The following is a 9663-nucleotide window of genomic DNA, read 5'->3' as shown; positions in this document are numbered from 1 at the left end:
ATTTTTAGGTATAGAACTCAAGACATTGGAACATACATAAATACATTCAGATATACACCATATTTAACAATTTTTGTAAGTGCTTTTCAATAAATTCCCCTTTGTATAAAAGTAACAGGAGGAATGCTCAATCCCGCAAAATAATTTCTCAACCACCTCCAAAACCACAGCAAACAACACAATGTTATAATGCTGCAAAGATGATGAGACACCCAATTAAAATAATTAAATAAAAAAAACTATAGCAATTTATTTCTATGCAGATGATTTGATATTATAATAACACTTCATCCCTAAATGTGTTAATAGAGAATAATGAAAAACATACAAAAATACATAAATATACAAAGACATATACATACAACTATCAATACAAGCTGAATAGCAATACATGTGAATCCAATCCCAATATACTCGGGCGGAGAAGAGTCCCTGGTGGCAGTCTTCCAACATATGGCATGGGACTATAGTAAGAGTCTTTTACCCAGGGGGGGACACTGTACATATAATGCATAGAAAAAAGGGGAGATGGCAGTAATCTTGCAAAGCAACGTCACTTAGCACAATTTATCCGCACTTCACCAGCAACATCATTAGCTCAGAGATATGTGTCAACACGCAGAACCATGGTTTGTTATAGAGGCCGTTTCTAGGCCTATTCTTGCCGCACCCAGCTGGCCACGCATGCAGCAGCAGTACCACCACCATATAAAGTCCTCAGCAGACCAATCATACGACCCATAAATAAGACATGTTGAATTCATCGGTTCTGGCCACTTACTGTTCGTCTTACCCAAGTGAATATTAGCAAGGTCCATCTTTAATGCACCAACCAGTCTGCAGTCCGGACAGTACCGGCAGAGTCGAACAACGCAGTCTTCACGTGACAAAAGTTGAGGTGAAACACAGGCTCTCGTAATTTTCTGCACAGATAATGTACGTATTCAAATATTCATGCAATGCTGGTTTAAAAGTCTGCCTCATTAATATAATGAACACAATCTTCTGGACTGTTTACAGTAAGATAGTATAATATTGTAGTCCAGGGGTGGGGAACGTCAGGCCCGAGGGCATTATAAGGCCATCGAAATCATTTGGTCTGGCCCTGCTAAGGCAACTGCTATAACCGGGGTCGCGCTAATTTAAAAAAAAATGGCCGCCGCGCGCCCGATCGGGAGGAGGTGGTGAGGCGCCGGCAGCCCTACACGATCCCCAGCAGCCACCGTACTCCACCCGGAGCATTCCCTACGCTTCTCCAGCCGTTCCCCCGCACTTACCCCAGCATCCGCCCTACACGATCCCCCCAGCAGCAGCAGCAACTATCAGAGGTAGGGGGGCGGGGTTCTGTGTGCCTGCCGTGTGCCTGCCGTGTGCCTGCCTGTCTGTGTCTGTATGGCCTGCGAACGATGTTTTATAAATATCCAAATGGCCCTTGGCAGAAAAAAGGTTCCCCACCCCTGTTGTAGTCCTTCAGTGATGAATAACACAGTATCTCGTGAGTTCCTCAGTTATAGTGTGTGCTTTTGTATTTTATTTATATATATACACTCGATATTATTCCTGCAGAATTTCATAAAATGTGGAGTGTAAAGGGGGAGGGGAGGGTGGTAAAGAATGTAATTATTACGATCTCACCATAGCTGTAGTCCTCATCTGTAAGATACATACTGTAGAATCAGTCAGGCGATGGAGTTGGGTTCTTGATGTCTGTGAGTCCCACACAGAGGAGAGGCAATGGAGTTAGGTTCTTGGTGTCTGCGAGTCTCACGCAGAGGAGAGGCGATGGCATATGAGAAGTAACTGATTATACAGTATCTATCCTATAGATGAGGACTAGGGTGAGATTGTGATAACTCAATCCTTAACTACACCTTTACACTCATCATGTGTTTCACCTAAACCATTGTCACGTGAAGACTGTGTTGTTCGACTTTGCCGTTACTGTCTAGACTGCAGACTGGTTGGTGCATTAAAGATGGACCTTGCTTATATTCACTTGCTTGGGAAAGACGTAAGTGGCTAGAACCGATGAATTCAACATGTCTTATTTTTGGGTCTTATAATGATTGGTCTGCTTTTATGTAATTATGATTACTGCCATCTCCCCTTTTTTCTATGCATTATATGTACAGTGTCCCCCCACTGGGTAATAGACTCTTACTATAGTCCCATACCATATTTTGGAAGACTGCCACCAGGGACTCTTCTCCTCCCGAGTATATTGGGATTGGATTCACATGTATTGCTATTCAGCTTGTATTGATAGTTGTATGTATATGTCTTTGTATATGTATTTATAATATCAAATCATCTGCATAGAAATGCTGTTATATTCTTTCAAACGTTTATTTTATTGAGTGTCTCATCATGATTTCAGCATAATGTTATTTGAGTTATATTTTGGTGGTTTAGGCAAGACACATGAGGTGGGGGGGTGCCTATATATATATATAAATAAATCTCTGTATATCCCAAGTTTACTCATTGTCCCATCCCTTGCCCCATTGTTCCACTAAGATCCGAGCTAACAAGGGTAGGGGACCTGGTGCAGTGGTTAAGGCGCCAATCGTGCAGGTTCAATTCCTGCCTGGGCCACTCACACTCAGTGTAATCTCGATAAATCGCTGTCCTTCCCAGGATGGACTGAAAAAGGAAACAGGTGGACAGAGCTGGTAAGTGGGGTAAAGAAAACAGTCAGTAGAGAGGGCTAGAGAACGAAGAGCAGAACAAGGTGCATTGGATGAAAGATTTGAAGATTGTAAAAGTGAAGATAGAGAAATTAAAAAGAAAGGTAAAGATCGAACCAATAATGAAAGTTGACAACAGCATCCCAGAGAGAGAGAATGAAATAAAAGGCTGAATTTGCTCCTTTTCTCCTCGGGAGAGGTGGCCTGATCCTTGTGCTGCTCTTAGAAATGAGAGGTGATATTAAAACATCCTACAATATACAAAAGATAATGAATCTGTGTGTTCTGGAGTCACCGTGACAATAACGGAAGGTTTCCCCACTACAGGAATGCAGAATTTAATGTGAGGCTTTCTAGAAGTAGAATACATGGAGAACCTCCCATCCGTTAGGTATTATATGAACTTCAGAAAAGAAAATTCCAGAATTCCACAAAAAGGCAATTTTTTTTGTTTCATTTAGGTTGTCTCATCCAGCTGGGAGCTATCTTCTCTCACCCAGCTGGGAGCTATCTTCTCTCACCCAGCTGGGAGCTATCTTCTCTCACCCAGCTGGGAGCTATCTTCTCTCATCCAGCTAGGAACTATCTTCTCTCACCCAGCTGGGAACTATCTTCTCTCACCCAGCTGGGAGCTATCTTCTCTCATCCAGCTGGGAGCCATATTCTCTCACCCAGCTGGGAGCTATCTTCTCTCATCCAGCTGGGAGCTATCTTCTCTCATCCAGCTGGGAGCTATCTTCTCTCATCCAGCTAGGAACTATCTTCTCTCACCCAGCTGGGAACTATCTTCTCTCACCCAGCTGGGAGCTATCTTCTCTCACCCAGCTGGGAGCCATCTTCTCTCACCCAGCTGGGAGCCATCTTCTCTCACCCAGCTGGGAGCTATCTTCTCTCATCCAGCTGGGAGCTATCTTCTCTCACCCAGCTGGGAGCTATCTTCTCTCACCCAGCTGGGAGCTATCTTGTCTCACTCAGCTGGGAGCCATCTTCTCTCACCCAGCTGGGAGCCATCTTCTCTCACCCAGCTGGGAGCCATCTTCTCTCACCCAGCTGGGAGCCATCTTCTCTCACCCAGCTGGGAGCCATCTTCTCTCACCCAGCTGGGAGCTATCTTCTCTCACCCAGCTGGGAGCCATCTTCTCTCACCCAGCTGGGAGCTATCTTCTCTCACCCAGCTGGGAGCCATTGTCTGGCATCTCGCATGGAGCCATCTTCTTTTATCCAGCTGGGATTAGTCTTAGATTGTTCTTTCATATCAGTCCATGTTAACAATGTTCTGTCTATTTCCTTCTCTCCAGTGACAGTGCTGCCATGTTGAAATGCCTCGACCTGTTTGGCTGTTGGAAGCTTTGTTTGTTTTTTGGACTGCCCTAAATACTATCTGTTTTTAACAATTCACCTCTGGTTCCCATTGTCTCTGTAATACTCTATACATTTCCCTTTATATCCCACTATGAATCCCACTAGTCATTGTTCTATATCCAGAAATGAACAGAAGACCCATGTCTCATGTCGCAATCCTCTTTCTTGAACTTGCCATGTAAACATTTCATTCCAAACAATGCCTCTGACTGAACTTTTGTTAATGATTTCCTGCTGTCCGGAGTTACTGAGCAGGAAAAAAAGGGTAAAAGGGTCCCCTCTAAACCTTCAGGAAATGAAGTAAAAAACAGGAACATGAGAGGAAGCCACCTACTGGGGTGACATATTTCTACCAATAATGTTATCATCCTAAAGAAAAGGCCATATAGGCCATGCAAAAAAGTCCAATGTTTAAACATATCCAGGTAGCAGAAATAACCATTCTACAAGAGAAGCTTAGAAAATCCTGGTGCAGGTGAACGTGTCCCTGATTCATTCATTGCCCTAGAGAAATGGACAGACAATAAGAGTTGAAGTATCATCAGTGACAATGCTGTCCCTAAAACACAAGATGCTCCAACCCCATAATGTCCCTTTATACCAGCTCCTCCTGTCCCTATACTGTCCCTTTATACCACCTCCTCCTGTCCCTATACTGTCCCTTTATACCACCTCCCCCTGTCCCTCTATACCACCTCCCCCAGTCCCTATAGTGTCCCTTTATACCAGCTCCTCCTGTCCCTATACTGTCCCTTTATACCAGCTCCTCCTGTCCCTATACTGTCCCTTTATACCAGCTCCTCCTGTCCCTATACTATCCCTTTATACCACCTCCTCCTGTCCCTTTATACCATCTCCTCCTGTCCCTACACTGTCCCTTTATACAACCTCCTCCCTTCCCTATACTGTCCCTTTATACCACCTCCCCCTATCCCTATACATGTCCTTAGGCATTAGACAGTGAGGCATTTAAAGTGAGCTTTTTAAGTGATAAATACAGTTAGACTACAGTTAATATACTCACTTTCTTCATGCAAGACCAATAACCTCAGCTGATATGACATGGATCTAATTGCATTCTCTTCACAGGTATGTTCCTGATGTGCAAATCCTGTGTAAAAGACAGACTGACTCTGGCCTTGTAGAATTGATATAAGTATGTTCCTGATGTGAAAATCCTGTGTAAAAGGCAGACTGACTCTGGCCTTGTAGAATTGATATAAGTATGTTCCTGATGTGCAAATCCTGTGTAAAAGACAGACTGACTCTGGCCTTGTAGAATTGATATAAGTTAGTATGTTTGAATTTAAAAAGTATTTTTTTCCCCCTCTTAACTCTGTGCTGTTAAATGACCAACTGGAACAAGCTGATTTATTGGGGAGGGGGAGGGTCATGTGACTGCTTTTATCTGTATAATACTAACACATTTCCTGCATCTTTGCAGGAACTGCATTAGGCATTAGACAGTGAGGCATTTAAAGTGAGCTTTTTAAGTGATAAATACAGTTAGACTACAGTGTGACTAGAGGTGACTGGGGACTGGATCTACTGCAAACTCTTTTACTCAAGACAACAAACGGTAAGCTATTCAGATCTCACTATGATCCCAAGCTTGCTAACCTGCCTATTTCAACCCCCCACCCCTTTACAACTTATTTACTGCAGTCTCTCCCAAAACTGACTGCACAATACACTGAAACCCTGAACTGACTCTAGCATTGCAATACAGCTAAACATTTGACAAGGAACAGGCACACACCTGCTGTTTAGTCTGCTCACACTCACTCTGCTCACAACAGCTCCTTGCAGCACTGCCTACCTCTGCCATCATGAACCTGCTATGTATTTTAACTTTTTTCTTTCTCCTGGCCTCATGGAGATGTTACTCCCTCTACCCACTACAAACTCCTCCATCCTGGCCCACACCCAGCATCAACATACACCCTGGACTACTCAAAAGCCTTGCACTATCTACTGAATGTTGGTGGAGAACTCTAAAAACCAGCACACCAACCACTGCTCACTCTAATGGCAAACACCACAAATTTACAACTTGCAAACAACTACCCAAATTTCTACTCATACTGTTACTCTCTTTAGCATGTCATATTGAACCTAACCCAGGTCCTCCCATTTCAGCTCTGTCCCATGCCCCTGAGAATTCCACCTTTAAATTCCAAAAAGGCCTATCTGTCGCCCATATAAACATCCGGAGCCTGCTGCCCAAACTGGACGAACTAAGGGCATGGTGCCTTATGCATACACCCAAAGCCATCGTTCTTACAGAAACATGGCTATCCCCTAAAACCCCTGATGCAAATATTGCCATTCAGGGATACTCCATTTTTAGGAGAGATAGGTCAAAGAGAGGAGGAGGGGTGTTATTTTATATTGCAGACACATTACAATTTACACTGTTACATTGCCCACCAAGCCCACCCTCTTTTGAAATTCTAGTTTGCAAAATCTGCCTCCCCTTTTCTAAGCCCATCTTGCTCGCTGGCATCTACCGCCCCCCTAAAGCCCCTCTACAATCCCTGACTGATATCACCCAATTTCTTGGCTCCATTTCCTCTCTGAATGAGAAGAGTGAGCTGCTAGTTCTTGGGGATTTCAACTTCAATTGGCTTGACCCTAAAAACCACAAAATCCAGATACAACTCAAGTCACTTAACCTATCGCAACTCATTTCCCAACCCACACGGATAAACCTGAAGTCGCATAACCATTCCTTGCTAGACTGGATTCTCTCCTCAAACCCCAGCAGAATCCAATCCTCTGGCATCCTTCCTGATATTTTCAGTGACCATGCAATAGTGTACTGTGTAAGGAAAATTAAACCGCCCCATTCAAGCCCTAAAGTTCTCCTCACTAGAACATTTAAAAACTTTAACCCACAACAGTTTCTGGATGACCTTACCAACTGCCCATGGCACAGAATCGATTTAATTCCCAACCCTGATTCTGCGCTTGACTATTTCCAATCAGAGTTCTTAAAACTCTGCGATACCCATGCTCCACTACGCAAAATAAGGGTACGGGGGGCCCACCTTCCATGGGTTACACCTGACCTTATAGCACTCTACCAGTTCAGGGATGCCTTGTGGAAAAGCTACAAAGTAACTGGCACTACCAAGGATCTCAATCACTACAGATGCATGAGGAACATGTGCACAAGGCAAACAAGGCATGCAAAAGCACAATATTACTCTGACAATCTCCACCAGAATACATCAAACCCAGCTAACTTCTGGAAGGTTATCAACAATATATTCCAGCCTCCTAACCATCAACAACCAAGTAATATCACTAAGGGGGATATTACTCCGACAAACCCCACTGACATTGCAAATGCATTCAATGATTACTTTGTGGGGTGTGCCACTAACTTATTAGCAAAACGCAGCACAAACCCCAAACATGAATCTTATCCTGGGAGTGCCCACATAGCCCCACCCCCTCCCAACACTGCCCACAATTTTCAATTTGGCCCAGTATCTGAAGAGGAGATTATACAAGCGCTCCTCAAACTAAAACTAAGCAGCCAATGTGGACCCGACTTACTACAATCTAGGTTCCTACGACTTGGTGCCCCAGCCATTGCCAAACCAATTGCGTCCATAGTCAACTCTATCCTGTCTGCAGGCCATATCCCTAAGACCTGGAAAACTGCCAGAGTTGTCCCAATCTTCAAAAGTGGGGACAAAAACACTGTCTCAAACTACAGGCCAATCTCACTGCTCCCAATTCTATCCAAAGTCATGGGAAAATGTGTCCACTCCCAATTAAGCGATTTCTACACCAAGACAAATTTCCCTAGCCAATTCCAATCTGGCTTTCGTCCCAAACACTCCACCATAACTACCCTGCTAAAAGTTTGCAATGAAATCCAGTGTGGAATGGAACGGGGACAACTCACTGGGGCAGTATTCCTAGATTTTGCAAAGGCTTTTGACACAGTTGATCATGCTATCCTGCTTAACAAACTCCAGAGCTCTGGAATAGGGAAACATGCTTTAAACTGGTTTCAGTCCTACCTATCAGGAAGATCCCAACATGTGTCCATCTCAGGCTCTAACTCCAACCCCCTGGATATCACCTGTGGTGTCCCGCAAGGCTCTGTTCTGGGGCCCCTACTCTTCTCAGTGTTCATTAATGATCTTCCCACAGCTTGTAAGGAAGCCTCAATACACATGTATGCAGATGACACAATCCTGTATGCACACAGCCATAGCCTCTCTGACCTTCAACACATACTTCAGTCTGACTTTTTGAGACTCGAAAACTGGATTTCCCAAAACAAACTGTTTTTTAAACACTGACAAGACTGTAACAATGGTATTTGGGACCAAGACTAAATTTGTAAAGCTTCCAGTGACTGAGCTCCTGATTCAAACCAACGCTAACACCACTCTAACACCTGTCACTAGTTTTAAATACCTGGGCTTATGGTTTGACTCCCACTTAACATTCGGGATGCACATTGATACCCTGACAACCAAGACCTATGCCAAACTAGGGGTACTTTACAGGAACAAATCCTCCCTAAGTCTCCTGGTCAGAAAGCGTATCGCACAGCAGATGCTAATGCCAATTATTGACTATGGAGACATAGTATATGGCTCGGCTCCTCAAACCCACCTTAGCAAACTTGACACCCTCTACAATTCAATTTGTTGTTTTGTTCTCCAACGCAACTACAACACACATCACTGCGAAATGCTCAAAGAACTAGATTGGTCATCACTAGAGTCTAGGCGCAAAGTTCATCTTTCCTATCTTGCCTTTAAATTCTTCATGGGCAAGCTACCCAGCTACCTGAACAAGCTCCTCACCCCTACCACTTGCAGCACTTATCACCTGAGATCAGACTCCAAAGGACTATTCATGGTCCCAAGGCTCAAAAAAGTATCCGGATGTTCCTCCTTCTCCTTCCGTGCACCCCAAAACTGGAACAACCTACCAGAGACTCTCATATCCACCACCAGTTTAAGTTCTTTCAAATCTAAGGCTGTCTCACACTTTAATCTGGTCTGTAACTGTTTCATACGCTCATAATATATATTTTCTTTAACTGTGCACGCAATGTCTTGTATATAATGTATACCCTGTTCATTTATGTAACTGTACTTGTAACCATGTATTATTTGTTTTACTCTGTGCCCAGGATATACTTGAAAACGAGCGGTAACTCTCAATGTATTACTTCCTGGTAAAATATTTTATAAATAAATATACTGTCCCTTTATACCACCTCCCCCTGTCCCTATACTGTCCCTTTATACCACCTCCCCCTGTCCCTATACTGTCCCTTTATACCAGCTCCTCCTGTCCCTATACTGTCCCTTTATACCACCTCCTCCTGTCCCTATACTGTCCCTTTATACCACCTCCCCCTGTCCCTATACTGTCCCTTTATACTACCTCCCCCTGTCCCTATACTGTCCCTTTATACCACCTCCTCCTGTCCCTTTATATCCCCTCCCTTCCTTTCCCCATTTTCACAACTCCCACACTAAAGGTGGGAGTGATATTTGGCCAACATAATATAATGTTTCCATCAAACTAAAAGTGCATGTGCTTATCACTGAACTCCTCTTGTTCTCAGACTTGG

The 9663-nt window shown here is 43.8% G+C and overlaps 1 protein-coding gene across 6 annotated transcripts in view; it reads right to left on the bottom strand.

Annotated features, from left to right (window-relative positions):
- Positions 1–235: 235 nt before the first annotated feature.
- The window catches only part of LOC142478289 (ETS domain-containing protein Elk-1-like), a 60645-nt gene continuing 51217 nt past the window's right edge, over positions 236–9663 (bottom strand). For all 6 annotated transcript variants that reach the window (XM_075582443.1, XM_075582444.1, XM_075582438.1 and 3 more), the window contains one exon: positions 236–4553. The gene's annotated coding sequence lies outside the window, so the exon portion shown is untranslated. The remainder of the gene's footprint in view (positions 4554–9663) is intronic.

Source organism: Ascaphus truei, unplaced genomic scaffold (genome assembly GCF_040206685.1).
Source record: "Ascaphus truei isolate aAscTru1 unplaced genomic scaffold, aAscTru1.hap1 HAP1_SCAFFOLD_236, whole genome shotgun sequence".
In the NCBI taxonomy this organism is placed as follows: Eukaryota; Metazoa; Chordata; class Amphibia; order Anura; family Ascaphidae; genus Ascaphus; species Ascaphus truei.
The sequence above is the reverse complement of the archived record's forward strand: the minus strand, read 5'-3'. Positions and strand labels throughout refer to the sequence as shown.